Raw genomic sequence first — 24284 nt, 5'->3', positions numbered from 1 at the left:
AAACACACACATGCACATAATCAATTAACCAATTTAATCACATCATCAACTCCATCAAAATCCCCAATCTACATCAATCCATTACATAATATAAGCTTCACCAAATCCCTAACCAAACAACTACTCTAGCAACATCATCAATTCAACAAACAACTAAGTGATGGGAAGGAGAACGGTAGGTCGTTGGGCTACCACCCCACCCAATCAAACAAAATTTGTAACTTAACAAACCCCTATTTAGTGTAGTGGTAAGTCAAGGTCGAACCCAAAGGAATGGAGGTCGAATGCACAATGTCTAAGTTAAGCTATTTCGAAGTCAAGTAAAAGGGGTTTATGAAGGAAACTAGAGCTAGAGCTAAATGATGCAAGAACTTATATGAAATCAATCTAAAGACACTAGGTCAATGGAACCACATGTAATCGTAATGGAAAATGGTAATTTGGGAGGTCAAACCAACTAAGTCAAGTGATATGAAGGAAAATTATCATGTATCCAAAAGAGCATACCAAGATGGTTCACCTAGAGGTCTAACTACCGTCAACTACGCTAAACACTACCTAGGGAACGTCACAAAGTACCTCAATCGTGAAATTGCAAGTTACTAATCTATGGTCCGTATCATAGCAAGCTCACAATGCAATCTAGTGCAATAATCAAAGATGGCCAAACTTCAATTAATCACACACATGCACATGAATTATCAACCAAATTTAATCATATCATCAACTCCATCAATTATCCCCAAATTACTCTAATCCATCACTCAAACATGCTTCACCATTTCCCTAGCTAGAAAACTACTCACTAGCCATAGGAATCAAGATCAAAACTACAACAATCATCAATTTCATCATCAACATAATTGAAATCAAAGATTAAACCAACAATCAATCAAAATCAATCAAAAATCAATTTGATGTGTGTCATAAATGGCACACATTTGACGAGCATTTAGGTCATTTCTATTTTCTTTTCATAGCTTTCATGCTTAATAAGTGCTTAGTTTTATGCTTTGTTGCTTAGTTTTACCTTTCTTCTCTTATTTTGTAGCTTTTGTGCTTTTCGTTGGTTCTCTAGCCTTTTCTTCTTTATTTGCTCTATTTTCGTGGTTGTAGGTATTGGACAAGGTTCGGGTCTTGATTTTGGTGATCCATTATGGTGGAATAAGCTTGAGGATCAAGTTCATGGAGTTTGGGAAGCTCAAGATGCAAAGAAGTGGAAGTTCCAAGTCTTGGCTCTTCTCTTGTGCTCCCTTCAAAGGAAGTGTGTGCCCTCAATATTAAGCCTTAGCTACTGCCTACCTTGTCCTCCATCACCATCATAAATCATGTGTGCACCCCTTGAGCTTGAAGAGTTGAAGATCCGAAGAAACCCAGCTGGGTGCGGGCGCACACGAAGGATGTGCGGCTGCACACCATGGTGGTGCGGGCGCACACCATGGTGGTGCGGGCGCACGTCCCTTGTTGTGTGGCCGCACCAATGTGGGTCTTTTCCGATCGGATTTCGACGATTTTCTCTCTCTTCTTATACCTATTTGAACCCAATTTTTGTAAGAAGTTTGGAGAGGAGAATTAGATCATATTCTTAGCTTAGTTGAGAGCTTCTCTCTCTAGATTTAGGGGTTAGTTTTAGGAGTAGATTTTAGAGAGAGAAAGTGAAGAATTTCAATGGTGATTGAGAGATTGAAGATCTAATGGTGACAATTGTATTGGAGATCTACTCTATTATCAATGAGCATTTCTAAACTCTATCTCATTTATTGTTTTGTTTAGTATTCATGTTTATATTGTTTGATTTTGATTAGATTTTGATGATTTGATATTGATGTTTGATTAGAGTAATTGTTCTTCTTTGATTGTTGATTCTTGGTTGTTGATTGTTGATTACTTTAGTTGTTTGTTGAATTGATGATGTTTCTAGAGTAGTTGTTTGGTTAGGGATTTGGTGAAGCTTGTATTATGTAATGGATTGATGTAGATTAGGGATTTTGATGGAGTTGATGATGTGATTAAATTGGTTAATTGATTATGTGCATGTGTGTGTTTGATTTAGTCTTGATCACCCTAGTTATTCACACTAGATTGCATTGTAAGTTCACATTGATACGGACCATTGATTTGTGGCTTGCATTTACACGATTGAGGTGTCTTGTGATGTTTCCTAGCTAGAGTTTATCGTAGTTGACGCTAGTTAGACCTCTAGGAGAATAGCTTGATATGCTCTTTTGGTTGCATAATTAATCTTCCCTCACATTGCTTGACTTAGTCAACTTCCTAAACCAATTTGCTTTGTTCATTGCTAATATAAGTGAATCCTAATCCCTAGCATTTTATTTGTTTGATTTCTTTGTCTTAGTAGATGTTAGTGTCCTCTTTTACCCTTTGTCTTCGACCTAGCTTAGGCACATAATTGAAAGCACTTAGACATTACCGTTCCTTTGGGTTCGACCCTTGACTTACCTCTATACTTGTATTTAGGTTTGTTGAGTGTTTATAAATTTTGTTTGGCTTAGGAGGATTAGTCCAACGACCTAATTTTCCCCACGTCAAAATGGCGCTGTTGCCGGGGAACGGTGTCTATGTTTGAGTGTTTTTGATTGCTTGAGTCTAGGTCTTTGTTTATAGTTTTCTTTTATTTGATTTCTTTTGTTTGCTTTATATAAAATGGCATGTCTCTCATTTCCTCAATTTGACAATGAGCCTTTTTGTGAATATTTTAATAGACTAGAGGGATTTCTTGATTGTAATTGTAGTAGCCTTTGGGATGCTTGTGAGATTTGTTATTTTGGTTTTAATGAGCAAACTAGGGATGAAGTTGAATGCATGCACAATGGTGAATTTAGAGCATTGTCAATTGATGATGCTTGGGATTTTTATGTTTGATTTGCTAGGGATGCCTATAATAGGGATAATCATGTTCCTAATATTGATGTGCAATGTCTTGATTCTTCTAATGTTAGCATGATTTCCCATGATTTGTCACATGATCCCATTAGTGAACCTAGAACACATGATTTCAACTCTATTTCCCCTTTTGTTCATGATAATGGAGTACATGCTCAAGTTGATGCTAATGGTGTGTTTCAATATTCTTCATTATTTACCATGCCTTCTTGTGATGTGCTTCGTTCCCTTGATAATGAATCTCATGTTTTTGATTTTGCCCCCACCCCCCAATGTGATGTATATGCTCATGATTTCAATGTTGATTCTTCCAATCTTGGTTGTACTTCTTCTTCTTTTGTTGAACCTCAATCTCCTACATCCTTTGAATCTCTTATTGCTACCTTGGAAACTCGAATTAGGCATGTTGAGCTTAGTGATGATCTTGGGCCTAAAATGGAGTCTACTCTTAATTGTTTGAGAAGTCAATTGGAGATGATGAAAAAGAGTGAGGAGCGTTTTGAGGAGGAAAGAAGGAGAAATGAAGAGCTAAAAAGCCAATTGTCATCTTTGATGCTTGTATGTGAAAATAACAAACCCAATGTGTGTGTTGAAGATGATGATGGTGATTTTGAGCAACCAAGAGTGTGTGAGGATACCATTGATGAGCATATGAGCGATGGTGAAGGAGTTGAGAACGAAGAGAGTGTTGAATTTGAAAATCCCAACCCTCCCACCCATTGTAATGAATCTCAAATGTATGAATGTGACTCTTCTATCCATGAGTATTTGGACTCGTTTGAGGTTATGTCAAATGTGTTTATTGAGTGCATAAGGAATAGCCATAGCCTTTTAAGCAAGTTGATTAAGAAAGCTTCATGGGAGAGAGATGATTTTGAGTTATATTTGCCTCCATTCATGCATGGTTTTGAGACTCTAGGCTTTAAGGAAGTTAAAGGAGCTATTGTTCATGAAGGTAGTGGAGGAGATTATGTGGTTCCTCTTGGGAGTTGGATGTTTGAGGGAGATGGTGATCATGAGTGTTCTTCTTTTGAGGATTCTATGATTGATTTGCATGCCCTCATTGGCGATGAGAGACCTTGTATTGAGGGAGTCGCGAACCCTTTACCTATTTCTCATACCCCTTTCTCTCAAAAGTTTGACCACATCCCCTATTGCCCTATTTTTCTCCCTTCCTTTGTTGGTAAGCCCATTGGGGACCCTTTTGTCTATGAGGATTTTCATGTGGCTCATTTGTTTCAAATTGAGGAAGAGGGTGATGTTGCCACCCAAAAATATTTTAGTGAGGAGGATTTGCCTTTTTCTTTTTCTTTTCCCCCTTCTTCTTCTTATTTTCTTGTTTTTCCTTTTGACCCTTCTTCTTCTTTCTTTTGGCACCTCCCTTCTCACTTGCGTGCAATGATCTTGTTGCACGTTTTTCTTCCGTCATTTGCCTACCTTCTATCATATGAAATGTGTAGTAGTGCATTTGACAAGCTCTTGCGTGCGTTGAATTATTATTTTACTAGAGCGGTCAAGCTTGGACCTTAAGCAAGCCTTTCTCGGGAAGTAACCCGTGTTTTAGATTAGATTTTCCTTTTCTTTTTAGAATAGATTTTTCTCTCATGAAATTTTTGTGTGCCTTTTGCTAGGTACATGACTTGATATACTTTAGTGCTTCGATTTGGATCAAGAATCAAGGAAGGTTGACTCCTATCTTTGCGTGCATATGAAGACAAGGTTCAATTCTTGAGAAATTAGCTTTGAAAGGTTTAAATTGGGTCATTTGCGGGTATTTACACCCACCTCAAATCCGGTAATATCTTTCCTTGCTCTTTCTCTAGTGGATGATGACTTGTTGGACATATGTTGGTTTGTTGGATTGATCTCCTTGTTTTCCCCTTCCATGGATTATATGATTTATGTTTGAGTGTATTGTCTCATTCAAGCTTGGGGGAGGGTATTCTATCTTGTTTGGTGGAATGTTGATTCTTATGTGTTATGCACCTTTGTATATGCTTTTCCATGTTTCTTATATTTTGAAAAAACTCCAAAAAGATTTTTGTTTCTATCAAGGCAAATTTGCATTGTGTTTTGTTTTGTTCTTGCTTTGGACATAATAACATTTGGACTTGTATAATTGAATGCTTTTCTTCTTAAATGGTAACGATGTGCACGGTTTGAGAGTACGCTTGGTTGATTCTAGGATAAAGCATGCTAAGGTAGTTGGTTAGAACTAGTGGGAACATGAAGCCGGATTCTACTTGATTGTGGCATGTTTGGTAGTTGCTTCCTATAGTCGATTTGACGCCAATAGTGAGTTTTTGCTACATCCGTGTGAGTTCTTTGTTTTTCAAGCCTTCTACCTATACTTGCATGAGCGGCATGGATCCTTGACTTTTTGCAAACCTAATCTTGAAACTTGACTCATAGATCTTGAATCCGAGACCGAACCATTTAGGGAGGACAAAGGCACCTTTTTCGGGGTGGTATTTTTCATTTTTAGGATAGTTTTATTTCATTCTCTTTATTTTTGGGTTTACATTTGCCTTCTTGCAACCATTTGAGCCTTATACCTTCTTTTCAAGCCACATCTTTAGATCTTTGGCCTTTTGTTTCATTTTCTTTCTTTTCTTGGTTTTTGTGAAGCAATTGATCATTCTTGATGGAGTTTATGGAGGAGAAGTTTGAATGTTTGGTTCTTATGAAAGCAAGTTTGTGTTTTATCCTCTTTGTGAATAATGGCAAATGAGTATGAGTAAAAGCCGTCCTATATTATAAAAGGCATGGACAAATAAGTGCAAAATCGAAAAAGCCGTCCAAAGTTAAAAGAGGCGAGGACAAAGCACTATAAGAAAAAAAAAATGAAAAATGAAAAAATGAAAAATATTTTGATGTGAGTTTTCTCCCTTTTTGAGCATTGAGGACAATGCTCCATTTAAGCTTGGGGGGAAGCGTTCTCACGCTTTTTGTGTATATGTTTGTGATTTATAGCTTTGAATAAGCTTGGGGGTGTTAGTTTATTTTTGTTTGGTGACTACTTGATTGTGATTCTAAGAATTGGCCGTTCTTTGCTTCACTTTTAGGAAAACCACCAAATTTCAAATTTTTAGCCTACCTTCACCCTTATTGCCTTACGTTACAACCTTGGGGAAAGACCTTTTGACCTAAATGGTTGAGTCATTCATCGGTGGAGAGGAATGTGAGTTTTAGGAATAGAGAGAGGGGATGCAAAAGTCAAGATGTCGAGTAGCCTAAAAATTCTCTTTTTCCGGTTCCTTCGTGGAATCAATGGGATGCTCATTAGAGGTCGATTTGAAGCTATTAGGAAGAACGCGGTAAGATCGTTTGGGATGAAAGTGGATTGTGAAAGCTAGTTCCTATGCTTAGCATATTTTTGTTTCAATCAACCTTGGGTATCTTGGAACGTGCACTCCCTTACTTGTTTAGAAAGATTTGCATCCACTTGTGCATGTACATTTGCAAAAAGTCCTTTCATGAACATTTGTTTGCTTTTCTTGTATTTTGTTTTCTTCTTCATGCTTTGCCTTGTTTGTATTATTGTGAGAGTTATGGGTCAAACTCTTAGGATACCCTTACGAGACCTCACTCGTCCTCATAGGCGACTTTGGGGTTTAAAGGGCTTGTTGTAGCTAAAAACAACCGTGATTCCTACGAAAGTGAGTTAGTGTATATTCTCATCTCGTCTCTTCTTTAGTTTGTTTTAATAAGCTCGTCATTTCCACTCCCTTGGTTTTATTTTGCTCGAGGACGAGCAAAAGGTAAGCTTGGGGGTATTTGATGTGTGTCATAAATGGCACACATTTGACGAGCATTTAGGTCATTTCTATTTTCTTTTCATAGCTTTCATGCTTAATAAGTGCTTAGTTTTATGCTTTGTTGCTTAGTTTTACCTTTCTTCTCTTATTTTGTAGCTTTTGTGCTTTTCGTTGGTTCTCTAGCCTTTTCTTCTTTATTTGCTCTATTTTCGTGGTTGTAGGTATTGGACGAGGTTCGGGTCTTGATTTTGGTGATCCATTATGGTGGAAGAAGCTTTAGGATCAAGTTCATGGAGTTTGGGAAGCTCAAGATGCAAAGAAGTGGAAGTTCCAAGTCTTGGCTCTTCTCTTGTGCTCCCTTCAAAGGAAGTGTGTGCCCTCAATATTAAGCCTTAGCTACTGCCTACCTTGTCCTCCATCACCATCATAAATCATGTGTGCACCCCTTGAGCTTGAAGAGTTGAAGATCCGAAGAAACCCAGCTGGGTGCGGGCGCACACGAAGGATGTGCGGCCGCACACCATGGTGGTGCGGGCGCACGTCCCCTGTTGTGTGGCCGCACCAATGTGGGTCTTTTCCGATCGGATTTCGACGATTTTCTCTCTCTTCTTATACCTATTTGAACCCAATTTTTGTAAGAAGTTTGGAGAGGAGAATTAGATCATATTCTTAGCTTAGTTGAGAGCTTCTCTCTCTAGATTTAGGGGTTAGTTTTAGGAGTAGATTTTAGAGAGAGAAAGTGAAGAATTTCAATGGTGATTGAGAGATTGAAGATCTAATGGTGACAATTTTATTGGAGATCTACTCTATTATCAATGAGCATTTCTAAACTCTATCTCATTTATTGTTTTGTTTAGTATTCATGTTTAGATTGTTTGATTTTTATTAGATTTTGATGATTGATGTTTGATTAGAGTAATTGTTCTTCTTTGATTGTTGATTCTTGGTTGTTGATTGTTGATTACTTTAGTTGTTTGTTGAATTGATGATGTTTCTAGAGTAGTTGTTTGGTTAGGGATTTGGTGAAGCTTGTATTATGTAATGGATTGATGTAGATTGGGGATTTTGATGGAGTTGATGATGTGATTAAATTGGTTAATTGATTGTGTGCATGTGTGTGTTTGATTTAGGCTTGATCACCCTAGTTATTCACACTAGATTGCATTGTAAGTTCACATTGATACGGACCATTGATTTGTGGCTTGCATTTACACGATTGAGGTGTCTTGTGATGTTTCCTAGCTAGAGTTTATCGTAGTTGACGCTAGTTAGACCTCTAGGAGAATAGCTTGATATGCTCTTTTGGTTGCATAATTAATCTTCCCTCACATTGCTTGACTTAGTCAACTTCCTAAACCAATTTGCTTTGTTCATTGCTAATATAAGTGAATCCTAATCCCTAGCATTTTATTTGTTTGATTTCTTTGTCTTAGTAGTTGTTAGTGTCCTCTTTTACCCTTTGTCTTCGACCTAGCTTAGGCACATAATTGAAAGCACTTAGACATTACCGTTCCTTTGGGTTCGACCCTTGACTTACCTCTATACTTGTATTTAGGTTTGTTGAGTGTTTATAAATTTTGTTTGGCTTAGGAGGATTAGTCCAACGACCTAATTTTCCCCACGTCACAATTAAACTACAATCAATCATCAATAACATGGAAAACAAATGAAATCAACTAGAATCAAACTTGTATTAAAATCAAGAAGAAGATCCTTACAAAACTTTGATATAAAGATGAATAATAATGAGGAATTCTTGAGCAATCACCAAAAATCATGAGTTTCTCTCTCTAAAGTTCTTGAGTTTCTCTCTCTAAAATTCTCCCAAAAACTAACTATCCAATTTCATCTAAAAAACTTCTTACTCAAAATAGGTAGAAATAACTATATATACAAAGAGGAGGTCGGTATTGACGCCCAAAAATAGACCCTCGTAGGTGCGGGCGCTCGGAGGAGGGAGAATGGTGCGCACGGGGCACACCCAGATTGGTGCGCCCGCACGCACCAGGTGTGCGGCCGCACCCGACCAATGTGCGGCCGCACACCACCTTGGTGTGCCCGCACATATCTGGGTCTTTCCCCCTTCTTCTCTTCGTCCTAGCTCAAGCGGTGCACACGTCCTAGATGATGATGATGGAGGACAAATTAGGCAGAAACTTTCTTGAATTTCTTGAAAAGTGTAAGCCATGAAGAAGGCATAAACAAAGCCTTGAAGCTTGCCTCTTGGATCCACCTTTGACTTGAAGCTTCTTGCACAATCTTTAGGTATGAAAACAATGAAAGCTCATAGAGAGGAAACTCGGGAATTCTTGGACAATCAGTTACCACCTACAAATAAATGATAAAAAGCAAGTAAAAGAGATAAATAACAAGTAAACTAGAAAAAGCATGAAATAGAGAAACTAACTACAAAAAGCATAAAATGAAGAAAACAAGAATAAAACTAAGGAAAACTAAAGAAAAGAGAGATAAAATGAAATAGAAATCATCCAAAAAGGGACCAAATGAGTGCCATAAATGTCACTCATCAAATTCCCCCAAGCTAAACTTTTGCTTGTCCTCGAGCAAAACAAAGCAAGAAAGAATGAGGATGAAAATTTTATTGAAAACGAAAAAGAAAGACTCAAGATAAGAATATACACTAAAACTCATTGTCGTAGGAATCACGGTTGTTTTTAGCTACAACAAGCCCTTTAAACCCCAAAGTCGCCTATGAGGACGAGTGATGTCTCGTAAGGGTATCCTAAGAGTTTGACCCATAACTCTCCACCAAACATCAATGTGGCAAACCATAAAAAGAAAGGAAAATAAAATGAAAGCAAACCTTTGCGAAATGAACTAACATAAAGACTATAATGCAAATGAATGACAATCTTTCTCAAGTAGTTAAGGTATGCACGATTTAAGATATCCAAGGTTGATTGAAACATAGGGTATGCTAGGCATAGGAACTAGTTATCACAATTCACTTTCATCCCAAACAATCTTACCGCGTTCTTCCCACTAGTCTCAAATCTCCCCTTAGTGAGTGTCCCAATGATTCCTCGAAGGAACCGGAAAAAGAATTATTTTAAGGCTACTTGACAATCTTGACTATGCATACCCTTTCCTTAGGCAATGACCCATGATGCCCTCCCCCGAATAGTGACTCAACTATCTAGGTCGAAAGGTCTTTCCCCAAGGTTGTAATGTAAGGCATAAAGGGTGAAGGTAGGCTAAAATTTAAAAATTTGGTGATTTTCCTAAAAAGTGAAGCAAAAGGGTGATCAATCCTTAACACCACAATCAAGAAATTACCAAAAAAAAACAACACCCCCAAGCTTACTTGAAGCTACACTCACAAAAATGTATACAAAAAGCGTACACGCTTCTCCCCCAAGCTCAAATGAAGCATTGTCCTCAATGCTTAGAAGGAGAGAAGAATACATCAAAATATTTTTGAATTATTCACTTTTTCAAGTTTTTCTTTTTTTTTTGTTTTGAATTTGCAAAGTCCTTGCCTTTTACTTAATTCGGACGGCTTTTCCACAAATATTTGCCATTATTCACAAAGAAAATGAAATCACAACTTGCTTACATAAAAACCAAAATTCAAACTTATCCGCCACAAAATCCATCTCAAATGATCATATTGCTTCACAAAAACCAAGAAAATATAGAAAATGAAACAAAAGGTTAAATAACTAAAGATGTGGCTTGAAAAGAAGGGATAAGGCTCAAATGGTTGCAAGAAGGCAAATGTAAACCCAAAAATAAAGAAAAGAACAAAATATAAAAAAAAATGAAAAATACCACCCCGAAAAATGTGCCTTTGTCCTCCCTAGATAGTTCGGTCTCGTGTTTGAGAATCATACATCAAGCTTTATTAGATTAGGTGTGCATAGTCAAGGATCCACGCCGCTCATACAAGGAATGTTGAAGGCTAGAAAAACAAGTAACCTCACAAGGTTGTGGCAAAAACTCACTAGTGGTGTCAAATCAACTATAGGAAGCAACTACCAACATGCCACAAACAAGTAGAATCCGGCTTCATGATCCTCCTAGTTCAAAACAACTACCCTAGCATACACTATCCTACAGTCAACCGAACATAGTCTCGAACCGTGCATACCTTTACAACCTAGGAAGAAAATCATGCAAAAGACAAGTCCAATGTACAAGGTTCATTCCATAAGAAAAAATGAAAAATAAAGCCTCAAAATCACATCAAAAATGAAAAGAAAAATAAAGGAAAGTAAGAGAAAAAGTAAAATAAAAGAGAGTAAAAGAAAAGAAACGGAGACATAGAAAAGGAAATATAGGAGAAATAGCATGCAAAGGACTAGAAAGCAAGTTAAACACATAAAATTCCCAATCGACAAACAAGTGACCGATCGACATCAAAGTCATCTATCCCAAACACATTACGTGTTAACAAGCATCCATCCTCGAACCATTCAACTTCACCTAAACTAATCCTATTCTATTCAACCAAGGAAAATAAAGAGAAAATAAGAAAGGTCTCACCGGGATTCCACGCTTAGCAAAAATAAACGAAGCGATTAGAAACCACCTCGTAGCATCCCATGTCCATAAGTTCTTCAAGGAACCAAGTGAGAAAAAGGAATAAATAAAAACTATGAACAAAGAAAATGGTTAGTAACTTCAAAACAAATAAAAGAAAACAACAAATAAAAAGTAACCAAACCAAGCAAAAAGTATATACAACTAAAGGAAAGAAAAGCTAAACTAACCAAAGAATAGAAAGAATAAAAGAAATAAAACTAAGGAAACAAGAAAGTCGAAACTAACTAAAGAACTACTCTAAACTACAAGATTTGGATTTAAGGGATTTGGATCAAAGAGTTTTGGATTAAGGGATTTGGATATAAGGGATCATCAACAAAAACATGCCAAGCGAAACATCACCACAAACAACAAGCATCCAAGCAAATCGGGCAAACAAGCTAGCTAAAAGGAAAGTAGCCTAGAGATCAAGAAAATGAGGAAATCAAACAAGAGGAATGAAAATAAACATGCAAACAACTAAGGTATGTACACAACAACAAAATTGGTCATTGAGCAAGTTATTAGTTCCCCCAAGCTAGATAAAAATACATCTCAACATCCCAATCAAAACAAAACATGCATCAAAAATATAAGGGATGGAGGCAAAAAGCACGAGAAGCTAAAGGGAACTAATAACTACTACCATCACCACCACCACTCCCACTCGGCCCGGCCCCATCGGGGTCCTTGTTGCGCTCGGGGTCATCGAAGGGATGAGGGTAAGGCTCCCATCCTCCGGTGTACCCCTCGGGCCACCCATAATGCCCCTTGAAAAGATCTTGTTCCCAAGGAGCAAGAGGGGTGAAGTTATCGGACAAAGTGAGTTGAAGGGGTGGTTGGGATGGACATGGGGGTAGTTAGGATCACCCCTATAGTCACTACCACCCGGAGCCTTGTAATCATAGTTACCGTGCTTGTCCGGATAGTAGTGACGCTCGGTGTCTGGGTTAGAAGGCCCCGACCAATAAGGATGCCCATACGAAGGTAGAGGACCTTGTTGGGGCGGGAAGTACGGATAGTTAACGGGGGGAGTAATGTTCCCACGGTTAACTCCGCCTCATAAATTTGTTGCTGTTGTGCAAACATACCTTGTTGCATCTCTTGAATACCTCTTAGTTGCTCATAGATAGCCCAAAGTCTTGATCATACATGCCATCCACGTGGATTTTCAATCCACTCATTTGCTCACTAAGAGCCCTCAATTCCGCATTGGCATAAGCATGTTGCCCTTGCTCTTGCTCTTGCTCTTGAGGAGCTTGTTGTTGTGGAGAATAATGTTGTTGTTATTGTTGATGTTGATGTTGTTGTTCCTATTCATTTTCTTCTTCCTCATCCTCATCGGAGTCGAAGTTGGGATGCCGAAAGGACTTGGGAACATGCCACACATTGTTGGCGATCCGGGCCAAAGAAGTCAAGCCGGGGTTAGGCAAGTAGCACCAATGCTCGTTGCCCCTAAGCCACTCATATCTCCCTTCGCTATAGCCCTTGGAGATGAATTGGATTTGACCCAATTGTTGCATATCGAGGTAGATGGAAGTACTATCCCCGATCTCCTTACAAAATGGGAGATAAGAATCGAGGCGAAGGCGAGTCAAGAGCCTAGTTACCATGCCTTCGCATGGGATCTCTCCCGTACTCCTCTTGCGAAGGCCCAAACAATATTGGGCAAAGATATACCCCAAGTTCAACCGGCCCACATACTCCGGGGGGGTGGACAACCAAAGGACCTTGAGCTCCAACTTGCTCAACTTCCCCAATTCTTGTTTGGGGAACAAAACATAGCCCAAAAGACGGTGTACAACCCTAAGACAAGGTTGGTACACCGATGAGATCTTAGCCCTGTTGGTGATAAACTCGGTACCACCTGAGATGTCTTCCCACCATGAGTTTTGATCATACTCCGGGAAGATGTAATGTTCAACGTTGACAATATCCCTGTGGGGATCAAAATCCAAAGCAGCGTTGAACTCTTCCAATGAGTGGTCGAAGATGTGGTTAAACAATTGGAAACGCACCCTATATACCCCTCCTACGGGTACAAGCTATAAGGTAGCCAAGAACTCCAAAGTAGGCTCCTTATAGGTGCGGTAGGCATCGGCGATGAAAGAACCCAATCGGAGATTTAGGAGCAACGACCGCACATCATTATCAATACCCAACTTCACCATATCGGGTTGGAAGTAGTGGCGGGTTTGTTTTAGGATTCTTTCTTCCTTCAAATTTTGGTAGAAGGTCTTTTGTTTGTCGGTGAAGTTTTTCTTTTTGGGAAGAGAGGTTGGGGGTCGTGTTTGAGTGGAGGAAGGGTTGGAAGTACTAGGCCTAGAAGATGTACTAGGCCTAGAGGAGGTACTTGGGCGAGGAGGTTCATCGATGCTAACATTGGTTTTCCGTTTCTTGGTGAGTTTCTTGAGGTATTTAGACATTTTGAGAGGCTTAGAAAGATCACCAATATTCAATCAAGGAGAAAAACCAATGAACCACAAATATCACACCCAAATTCACCACTTACTACCAAAATCACCAAACTCCAAATTCACAATTCTTTTCAATCAAAACCAATTCCAAACCAATCAACAACACCAATAATCCGAGAAAAACTTCCTTTCAACAATCCAAGAACAACCACAAGACCAATACCAAAATCACCACATACTATCCATATTCCAAAAATTCAACTCACAAGATTTCAACCAAAAATGATGAGAATCACTACAAAATCAACAAACAATACAATGTTATGCAAAATCAATCAATAAACATCACCAAATCACAACCAATATTAAGATCAAGCATCAAAAATCACAAAATCAATACTACACTATTCATGCTCATGTAAATTTTCAATCTATGCAAAATTATGATATAAATGGCAAAATTAAAGCAAGGATTAGTGATTATACCATAAAAGAAGCAAGATTAACCAACTTAGAGCAACCAATTTGAACCCACAAAGAAAGCCTCAAATTTTCGGCCACAAAGAGTAGGAGAGAGAGAGAGAAATTTGGGTCAATTTGTGAGGAATTTTTAGTGTAGAAAGGATTGTGAGTGATTTTGATTGAAAATGGAGTGATTTTAGTGAGGATTTAAGTGATTATAGATGATGAATGGAGAGTGAGGAGTGCGCACAAGAGGGTTTGAAAGGGGAAGCCGTGAGGTTGAAGATGAGTGGAAATGTGGAAATGAAGGGAGGAAAGAGGAGGAAGAAAGATAAGGTGCTCGTCCAGCAACGTGCGGCCGAACAGGACTGGTGTGCGCCCGCACACGCAGGCTGTGCGCCCGCACACGCAGGCTGTGCGCCCGCACATGCCTCGTGTGCGGCCGCATATCCCTGTGCGTGCCCCTTCTTTCTTTTTTTCTCAAAAATTTGATACTTACTGCCTATTTTGATGCGCACATGAATCATGATGGTGATGAGGAACAACACAGGCAGTAGCTAAAATCATTTTCAAAGCCCTCAAAGTTGAAAATTCATGTGCTCACCACAAAAATTCACTAAGTATCAATTTCCTCCAACTTTCAAAACATGAAATTCCTATCTTACCTCTCTAAAATTCTTACCCTTTTTACCTCAAATTTCGATTAAAATCGAACAAAATGTGATTTGTGCCATGAACACCTTCCATTCATCATGCATACTTGTAGAATTCCAATCCCGCAAAAGGTCATCGTAAAAATCCAATCAAGTAGAAAAGTGAAAGAAAAGATAAAGTAATGAAAGAAACAAAAATAAGAAAATTCAAAAAATCAAAAGGAAAAGTTAGAAACTCCGGGTTGCCTCCCGGGAAGCGCTTGCTTAAGGTCCTAAGCTCGGCCCTTCCTCCAAATCATGGAGGGTCAAAGAACACCACCTTCTTCAAGGTAGTTGATAGAGCAAAATTTTCTTAAATTTCGAGCAACTTCTCATCGTTGCTTAATGAAACCTTCACAAAATTCTTTTCAAATTCTTCCTTCTCCTTTCTCAACTTCTTTCTTTTTCTTGCTTTCTTCAAGTTACGGGCCTTTTTCTTCGACTTGACTTCAACATCTTTAATCATGGAAGCTTTCTCTTCATCTTGAGAATAAAGCTTTAACCAATTTGGAATCTCAATTTCTTTCTCATCCTTTGGCTTTTGAATTACAAATTCTTCTTCACTAACATCATCAAGACTTGCACAAACATCATCAACAATCTCAAAAACATCGTTAGTAGAAGAATCAACCATGAACACATCATCAATGGAACGAGAAAGACTAGCACATGCTATATCTTGCACACAAGATAAGGACTCATGCATTGGCTTCAACTTAAAACTCTCTTCCAATTTTCCACATCTCAAAGTGATTTGGCCTCCCTTCACATCTATTAAGGCTCCCGAGGTGGCTAAGAAAGGTCTCCCTAGAATGATTGGAATATGCTCATCCTCCTCAATCTCCAAAACAACAAAATCCACGGGAAAGACAAACTCTCCAATCTTTAAAGGGACATCATCAATTCTTCCCTTAGGAAGCTTAATAGAGCGATCGGCCAATTGAAGTGTTATATTAGATGGTTGAAGCTCACCTAGATCAAGCCTTTTGAAAACCGAAAAGGGCATAATACTCACACTAGCCCCTAGATCACACAAAGCATTCTCAAAAACCATTTTCTTGATTTGACAAGGGATTGAAAAATTCCCCGGATCTTCCATTTTCTCCGGAAGCTCACCATGGATAAGAGCACTAAAACACTTCCCTCCTTCCACCGAACTACCCTCATCAAAATCTTCCTTCTCCTCTAGTATCTCCTTAAGGAACTTGGAGTACTTAGGCATATCGGAAATTGGCTCGGTAGAGGGTGTGGAATCATGGACTTCCTCAAGAACTTCAAGGAACTTCCCAAATTGCTCATCCATTTTGAATCTCAAATATTTTTGGGGATATGGTAGATCGGAAATCTCTCTACCTCACTCATCTTTTCAACAACATATTCTTCTTTTTCCTCAACCTCACAATAAATTTCCTTGGACTCAACCCTCTCCACTTCATTCTCCATAGCACCACTCTCATCTCTTTCCTCATTTGAACAAGAAAATCCCTCATTAAAGTCATTTCCACCACTTGTGGCAATAGAGTACACGGGTTTCTTTGGTTCAACACCTTGGGAAGGCAAAGATGAAGGACTAGCATAATCCTTAATAGTGCTTGCTAGCTGGGTAATTTGAGTCTCAAGCATCTTATTGTGGGTCATCATCTCATTGAATTTCTTATCACTAACCGCCATATAGGTGTTAATGATCTTGGTTTGATTATCAATCAATTCCTCCAAAGTAGTTCTAGGAGAAGAAGGTTGTGAATAGGAATTTTCACCTTGAGTCTTTGGAACAAAACCGGGTGGGGGACCTCTTTGAGCATTGTTTTGAAAATTTCCCCTTCCTTGATTGTTCCAATTACCCCTATTTTGATTTGAACCATATCCTTGATTATGGTTACCACCACCATGATTATGGTTACCATTACCTTGGTTATGATTTCCATAACCTTGGTTTTGATTACCATAGCTTTGGTTTTGATTACCATAATTTTTGCTTTGATTTTGGCCACTATAACCTTGGTTATGGTTACCACGAGAACCTTGATTCCCTTGGTTCCTATAACCACCACCATGATTATAGTTGTCAAAATTGCCTTGGTTTTGGTAATTCCTATTCCATCGGCCTCTTTGATTATCAAACCTTTGAACATTGACACAAAATTAACATGTTCACACTCATTGTTATCAAACTCATCAACACATTCATTGTTGCAATTGCTAGAATCATGGTCATATGATCCACATACATCACAAAACAAACATCCCATAGGCATATTATGTGAATTAGAAGGAGTTTGAGAGTTAGGAGAAGTACCTCTCCCCTTAATTTAGGAGGGAAGATTTGGAGCTTGGGAAGAGGAAGAAACACTCTCCAACTTCGCCTTGATCGCCGTCATCTCCTTTCCCAAGTTTGTCATTTGAGAGGAAAGATTGTTGATGGCATTGAGATGGTCCACCGAGTACAACGAGGATTGCTTGCTTGAAGAATCTCTTTCTCCATCTTGCCAATCTCTATAGTAAGTCACCACATCCTCTATTATGTCCACAACTTCTTCTTCGGTTTTTTTCATGATTGGACCACCGGCCCCACCATCAAGACATGCCTTGCCTTGAGGACTCAAACCACCATAGAAGATTTGGATCAATTGATATGTTGGAATTCCGTGGTGAGGACATTCTCTTTGGTACTCCTTGAATCTCTCCCATGCCTCATAAAGACTCTCATTTGGCTTTTGCTTGAATCCTTGAATTAAAGCCCTTGCCTCCGCCGTTTTCTTTTGAGGATAGAAACGGGACAAGAAAGCTTTAGTGACATCATCCCAAGTTCTCAATGAATTGGGCTTCACCTCTTTGTCTAGCCATTCTAAAGACCTTCCTATGAGGGAGAAAGGGAACTACTTAAGGCGGATGAATTCTTGAGACACTCCATTAACCTTGATCGTGTTGCAATATTTTTCAAACTCCTTAAGATGGTTCAATGGGCTCTCGTTCTTTGCCCCACTATATTGTCTCCTCTCAATTAGAGTTATCATTGCCGGCCTAATTTCAAAGTCGTTTGCCGGTGTTGTAGGTGGAGCTATGCCGCTCTCGAACCTTTATGCACCGGGTACTCCCAATTCTTTCAAGGCAACTCTTGGTTGTTCTCCCATGACTTGCTCTTGTTCAATCTCTTCTTCGCTTGAGGAACTATAATCCAAAGTCTTGTTCGCTACTCTCCTCCTTGAGAGAGTTGTTTCAATCTCCGGATCAAAGGGAACAAATGAGCGATCTCGGGACCTATGCATACAAAACTCAAAGAAAATATAAGTAGCACGGCTACAAGTGTAGCCTAAAGTGTAAAATCTTTTTGTATTTTGCAAATGAAATGAAATAGACTTAACAACAATATTTACTCAAAGCACCATTCCCCGGCAACGGCGCCATTTTGATGGGAAGGAGAACGGTAGATCGTTGGGCTACCACCCCACCCAATCAAACAAAATTTGTAACTTAACGAACCCCTATTTAGTGTAGTGGTAAGTCAAGGTCGAACCCAAAGGAATGGAGGTCGAATGCACAATGTCTAAGTCAAGCTATTTCGAAGTCAAGTAAAAGGGGTTTATGAAGGAAACTAGAGCTAGAGCTAAATGATGCAAGAACTTATATGAAATCAATCTAAAGACACTAGGGCAATGGATCCACATGTAATCGTAATGGAAAATGGTAATTTGGGAGGTCAAAACGACTAAGTCAAGTGATATGAAGGAAAATTATCATGTATCCAAAAGAGCATACCCAGATGGTTCACCTAGAGGTCTAACTAGCGTCTAGTACGCTAAACACTACCTAGGGAACGTCACAAAGCACCTCAATCGTGAAATTGCAAGTTACTAATCAATGGTCCGTATCATAGCAAGCTCACAATGCAATCTAGTGCAATAATCAAAGATGGCCAAACTTCAATTAATCACACACATGCACATGAATTATCAACCAAATTTAATCATATCATCAACTCCATCAATTATCCCCAAATTACTCTAATCCATCACTCAAACATGCTTCACCATTTCCCTAGCTAGAAAACTACTCACTAGCCATAGGAATCAAGATCAAAACTACAACAATCATCAATTTCATCATCAACATAATTGAAATCAAAGATTAAACCAACAATCAATCAAAATCAATAAAAAAATCAATTAAACTACAATCAATCATCAATAACATGGAAAAAAAATGAAATCAACTAGAATCAAAATTGTATTGAAATCAAGAAGAAGATCCTTACAAAACTTTGATCTAAAGATCAATAACAATGAGGAATTCTTGAGCAATCACCAAAAATCATGAGTTTCTCTCTCTAAAGTTCTTGAGTTTCTCTCTCTAAAATTCTCCCAAAAACTAACTATCCAATTTCATCTAAAAAACTTCTTGCTCAAAATAGGTAGAAATAACTATATATACAAAGAGGAGGTCGGTATTGACGCCCAAAAATAGACCCTTGTAGGTGCGGGCACTCGGAGGAGGGAGAATGGTGCGCACGGGGCACACCCAGATTGGTGCGGCCGCACGCACCAGGTGTGCGGCCGCACCCGACCAATGTGCGGCCGCACACCACCTTGGTGTGCCCGCACATATCTGGGTCTTTCCCCCTTCTTCTCTTTGTCCTAGCTCAAGCGGTGCACACGTCCTAGATGATGATGATGGAGGAGAAAGTAGGCAGAAACTTTCTTGAATTTCTTGAAAAGTGTAAGCCATGAAGAAGGCATAAACAAAGCCTTGAAGCTTGCCTCTTGGATCCACCTTTGACTTGAAGCTTCTTGCACCATCTTTAGGTATGAAAACAATGAAAGCTCATAGAGAGGAAACTCGGGAATTCTTGGACAATCAATTACCACCTACAAATAAATGATAAAAAGCAAGTAAAAGAGAAAAATAACAAGTAAACTAGAAAAAGCATGAAATAGAGAAACTAACTACAAAAAGCATAAAATGAAGAAAACAAGAATAAAACTAAGGAAAACTAAAGAAAAGAGAGATAAAATGAAATAGAAATCATCCAAAATGGGACCAAATGAGTGCCATAAATGTCACTCATCACTAAGAAATCAACAATCTACAATCAAAGAATCAACAATCAAAGAAGAACAATTACACTAATCAAGATCTATCATCAAATCATCAAAATCTAATCAAAATCAAACAATCTAAACATGAATACTAAACAAAACAATAAATGAGATAGAGTTTAGAAATGCTCATTGATAATAGAGTAGATCTCCAATACAATTGTCACCATTGGATCTTCAATCTCTCAATGACCATTGAAGTTCTTCACTTTCTCTCTCTAAAATCTACTCCTAAAAGTAACCCCTAAATCTAGAGAGAGAAGCTAAGAATATGATCTAATTCTATTATGAAACTTCCTCCTACAAAAATAGAAGGAAATAACTATATATACAAAGGAGAAGGTCAGTTTTGACGCCCAAGAATAGACCCACGCAGGTGCGGGTGCTCGGTGGAGAGAGAGAAGTGCGCACGGGACACACCCAGAAAGGTGCGCCCGCACACACCCCATGTGCGGCCGCACACGACATATGTGCGGCAGCACACTCCGCGAGTGCGCCCGCACATATCTGGCAACCTCCTTTTCTTCTCTTCGTCCTAGCTCATGGGGTGCACACATCCTAGATGATGATGATGGAGGACAAAGTAGGCAGAAACTTCCTTGGAAATCTTGAAGAAAATGAGCCATGAGAAAGGCATATACAAGGCCTTGAAGCATGCCCCTTGGATCCCCCCTTTGACTTGAAGCTTCTTGCACAAGCTTTAGGCATGAAAACAATGAAAGATCATGGAGAGGAAGCTCGGGAATTCTTGGACAACCAATCACAACCTACAAACAAAGGATAAAAAGCAAGTAAAATAGAAAAATAACAAGTAAACTAGAAAAGGCATAAAATAGAGAAACTAACTACAAAAAGCATAAAATGAAGAAAACAAGAATAAAACTAAGGAAAACTAAAGAAAGGAGTAATAAAATGGAATGAAATTCATCCAAAAAAGGACCAAATGACTGCCATAAATGTCACTCATCAATGGAACCCCAACGCCCATTGCAAGTTCCATCAAGGAAGGGGTCACTCTACCGAAAAATGCTAGAATGTGAAGGATGCTATTCAGGATCTTGTTGATGCCAACAAACTTCCAGTCCCTCCAGGTGGTAAAAAGTGACAAGCAGCAATGAAGACAAGGCGTGTGACGAGCTCCTCGTGCAAGATTTCATGATTTTTTCCCTTTCCCCCTTTTAAGTCTAGCATAGATTTCCCTTCCTAAGTTTAGTGTTTAGATTTCTTTTTCAATAATTTGATAATGTTGTTATCTTATTCACCATTTCCATCAATAAAATGAGCATTATTCCTGTATATCTCAATCATAGCAATTTTCATTTTTAAAAAAAATTGCCGAACTAAACACAAGGTACACCCATGATTTGAGGCACCTTTGTAACCCATTCATTCCTTTCAAACATTTTCAAACACTCATTCCATTTCTTCGTCAACCATTTTGAGCCTCGTCTAACGATTGACCTTATTTATTCAACCCACATTCACTTAACCCAGGGATGGAATGATGTGCAATTTGTGTAACAGTAAGAAAGCAAGTTCAAATAAAAAAAAAGTAAATAATAAAAAACAATGTCTAAAGGCAAGTGTTTCAATGTCTTCTATATGAACACGTCTCAAATTGCGTCTCTCATCGAGTGCTTGGTACCGTGCCTGAGAAACATGAATGCTAAGTGAGTGATGAACCGCATGATCTGAGATTGCCTACATTGATTCAAAAGAATGAAAAAAAAGAGAAAGAAAAGAATTTCAAAGCAAAAAAATATGTGAAAATTAAAACATGTGAATTCAAAGTTTTCAAATACACAATTACACATCTCGGGGGGGTTTCTCTCGGGTCTTGAGCCTTTTATCCCTTTCTTCCTTAAACCATCAACTTAACCACATTACAACCCTTGAAAGACCTCTTTGAGGTGTACATACACTTGTGCAAAGTTCGGTTAGATCTACGTTCGTCCTGATTCCTAACGGATATGTAGGCAACCTCACATTGAGGTGCGGCCACATTCATATTCATATCTATGCATGATTGAGTCAAAGAATATCCAATGCTTATCCCTTACCATTAAGAGCTAGACTTGGGGGCTTGAACCCACATCACTTAGTTTACCCAGCCTAACAAGAGTCATCATCTTTGACTCTTCTCACATCTATTTCCATCACCACAACCTTTGCATCCAACCTTAGTATCACTTTCACACACTTCACTCACATATACATAGCCATATCATCCTTCCCTTTAAGAACCCTTTATCATGAAATCTTGTTTCAATACTGTGCATGTCATCATCTTTCAAGACAACATTCATTAGAAAAAACATTGTATACTTGCTTAGCTTCCTAACCTGAGCAATATTCATTGTTTCATGCATCACATAATGTGCTGAGTTACATTTATATATCTGTGATTTTTAATCATACAAAGCATATTGTGCTTAGCTCCTTGACTTAAACAACGTTCATTATGCAATAATCACTTCGTCTATATACGTGCTTAGCTTCTAGACCTATGTGACGTTCAAGATCGTTTCTTACACCATATATGATGCTTAGCTCCATAAACTAAGTTCATTCATCTATCGTGTCACATGATGTAATTGTCCTTAGCCTCCTGGCAAAAGAGCATGCATCATGCATAAACTGTTTTCAAGACAAGCAATTCAATTCATACGATTCATTTCGTCTTTCTTAAGGAGGAAGTTCAAAACTTCTTCCCCTTTTTCATTATTTTCTTTAGGGGAAAGTTCAAAAACTTTTTCAAAATTTTCTCATCGAGGGAAGTTCGAAAATAAAATCTTTTTCATGTCTTTCTTTTTCGGGAGAAACTCGGTACCCTCCACTCATGACAAAAATGATGGAAAATTTTTGCTCTTGCATCTTCGTTTGCTTGTGTCTGCACACACACTCAAATCATACATATACACACACATACACAATCACAAGTCATACACATGTCATGTCAAGTCGAGTCAAGTCAAACTTGATCAAGTCAGTTGGTCGAGTCAATCATGGTCTGTACGAGTCCCTTGGCAAATTTTATTTTGCAGGTCTCAACTACAGCCCACGTCCGGGGACAAGCGGACCATTAACAGCCCACGTCCGGTAAAAAGCGGACCATCTACAGCCCACGTCTGGGGACAAGCGGACCATTTACAGCCCGCGTCCGGGGACAAGCGGACCATTAACAGCCCACGTCCGGGAAAAGCGGACCATTAACAGCCCACGTCCGGGGACAAGCGGACCATTTACAGCCCACATCTGGGGACAAGTGGACCATCTACAGCCCACGTTCGGGGACAAGCAAACCAATTACATCCCACGTACGGGGACAAGCGAACCAACTACAGCCCACGTTTGGGGACAAGCGAACCAACTACAGCCCACGTTCGGGGACAATCGAACCATCATCATTTTAGTGATCATCTCCCAAGTGAAGACGATTCACGGCGCAAGGTTCTCGAAACACAGTGACTTGCAATTTCATCATCAGACAATTTTTTCCTCAAGCATGGAAAATTGTCATCCATCGACTTTCCTCAATCATGGAAAGTATCTCAACCGGTGGGTTTCTTCAAGCATAGAAAACTACCAACATCATCTGTCGACTTTCCTCAAAAATGGAAAGTATCATCCAGTGGATTCGTTCAAGCATAGGAAGCTACCAAACTCATTTGTCACCGATACACTGGTGTTAGATACGTATTCTATCCCTTTACTCTTTTATCCGTGGAACTAACATTTTTCTGCAGGTATCGGCGTATATAGAGTGATTTAGGATCGCAGAACGTCTTAAAGCATTCTCCGTCCCTATCGACTACTTTGACTATCGTTTTTAAAATTTACGTTTCTACAAACTCAGTCAAAGTGGGGGCTTCTGTAGACACCTAAATATGTCTCCCCAAAACCAAACCCGATGATGAACAACTTTTCACCGCCATTATTAATCGGGTTCAGTATTTAATCCCGAGAGTGCTTAAAAAATCGTATTTGATTAAATTCGTATTTTCGAACAGTCCATGGATTAGTCTTGATGATTGCTAAAAGCATAGTTTTAATGTCAGCCCAAACCTCTTTTTTATTTTATTGTCTTATTATTTATTTTTGGCCCAAACCTTTTATTTATTTCTTTTACTCATTTTCTTATTTTAGCCCAAATAATAATAAATCAGAAAATGACCCGAAATTATCAATCGCCACTTAATGCTGAACGAAATTAGGGTCAAAAAAATTTCCTTTATCCGTTTTGGCTAAGCATGCAAAAGAGAAAAGCTTTTCTCCTATAAACATGAAAACATTCAGAGTGTAGCGTATCAAAATAAAAACGTGCAAATTCTTTTAAATCAACACTATTTCCATGCACAATATTTTTTAGATCTTTATCCCTAAGGCTAAGGAAACGCTCAAAATATTTATAAT

General features: G+C 38.7%; 1 non-coding gene across 1 annotated transcript; it reads left to right on the top strand.

Moving 5' to 3' along the window:
- The first annotated feature begins 17418 nt into the window (after positions 1 to 17418).
- Positions 17419 to 17524, top strand: LOC145621659 (small nucleolar RNA R71). The gene has a single exon (XR_014108479.1). It is a non-coding gene; the product is annotated as a small nucleolar RNA R71 (small nucleolar RNA).
- The last annotated feature ends 6760 nt before the right edge of the window (positions 17525 to 24284 follow it).

The sequence above is a fragment of the Chenopodium album genome, chromosome 27 (assembly GCF_948465745.1).
Source record: "Chenopodium album chromosome 27, dcCheAlbu1.1, whole genome shotgun sequence".
NCBI lineage: Eukaryota > Viridiplantae > Streptophyta > Magnoliopsida > Caryophyllales > Amaranthaceae > Chenopodium > Chenopodium album.
This window is presented reverse-complemented; position numbering and strand designations above follow the sequence as displayed.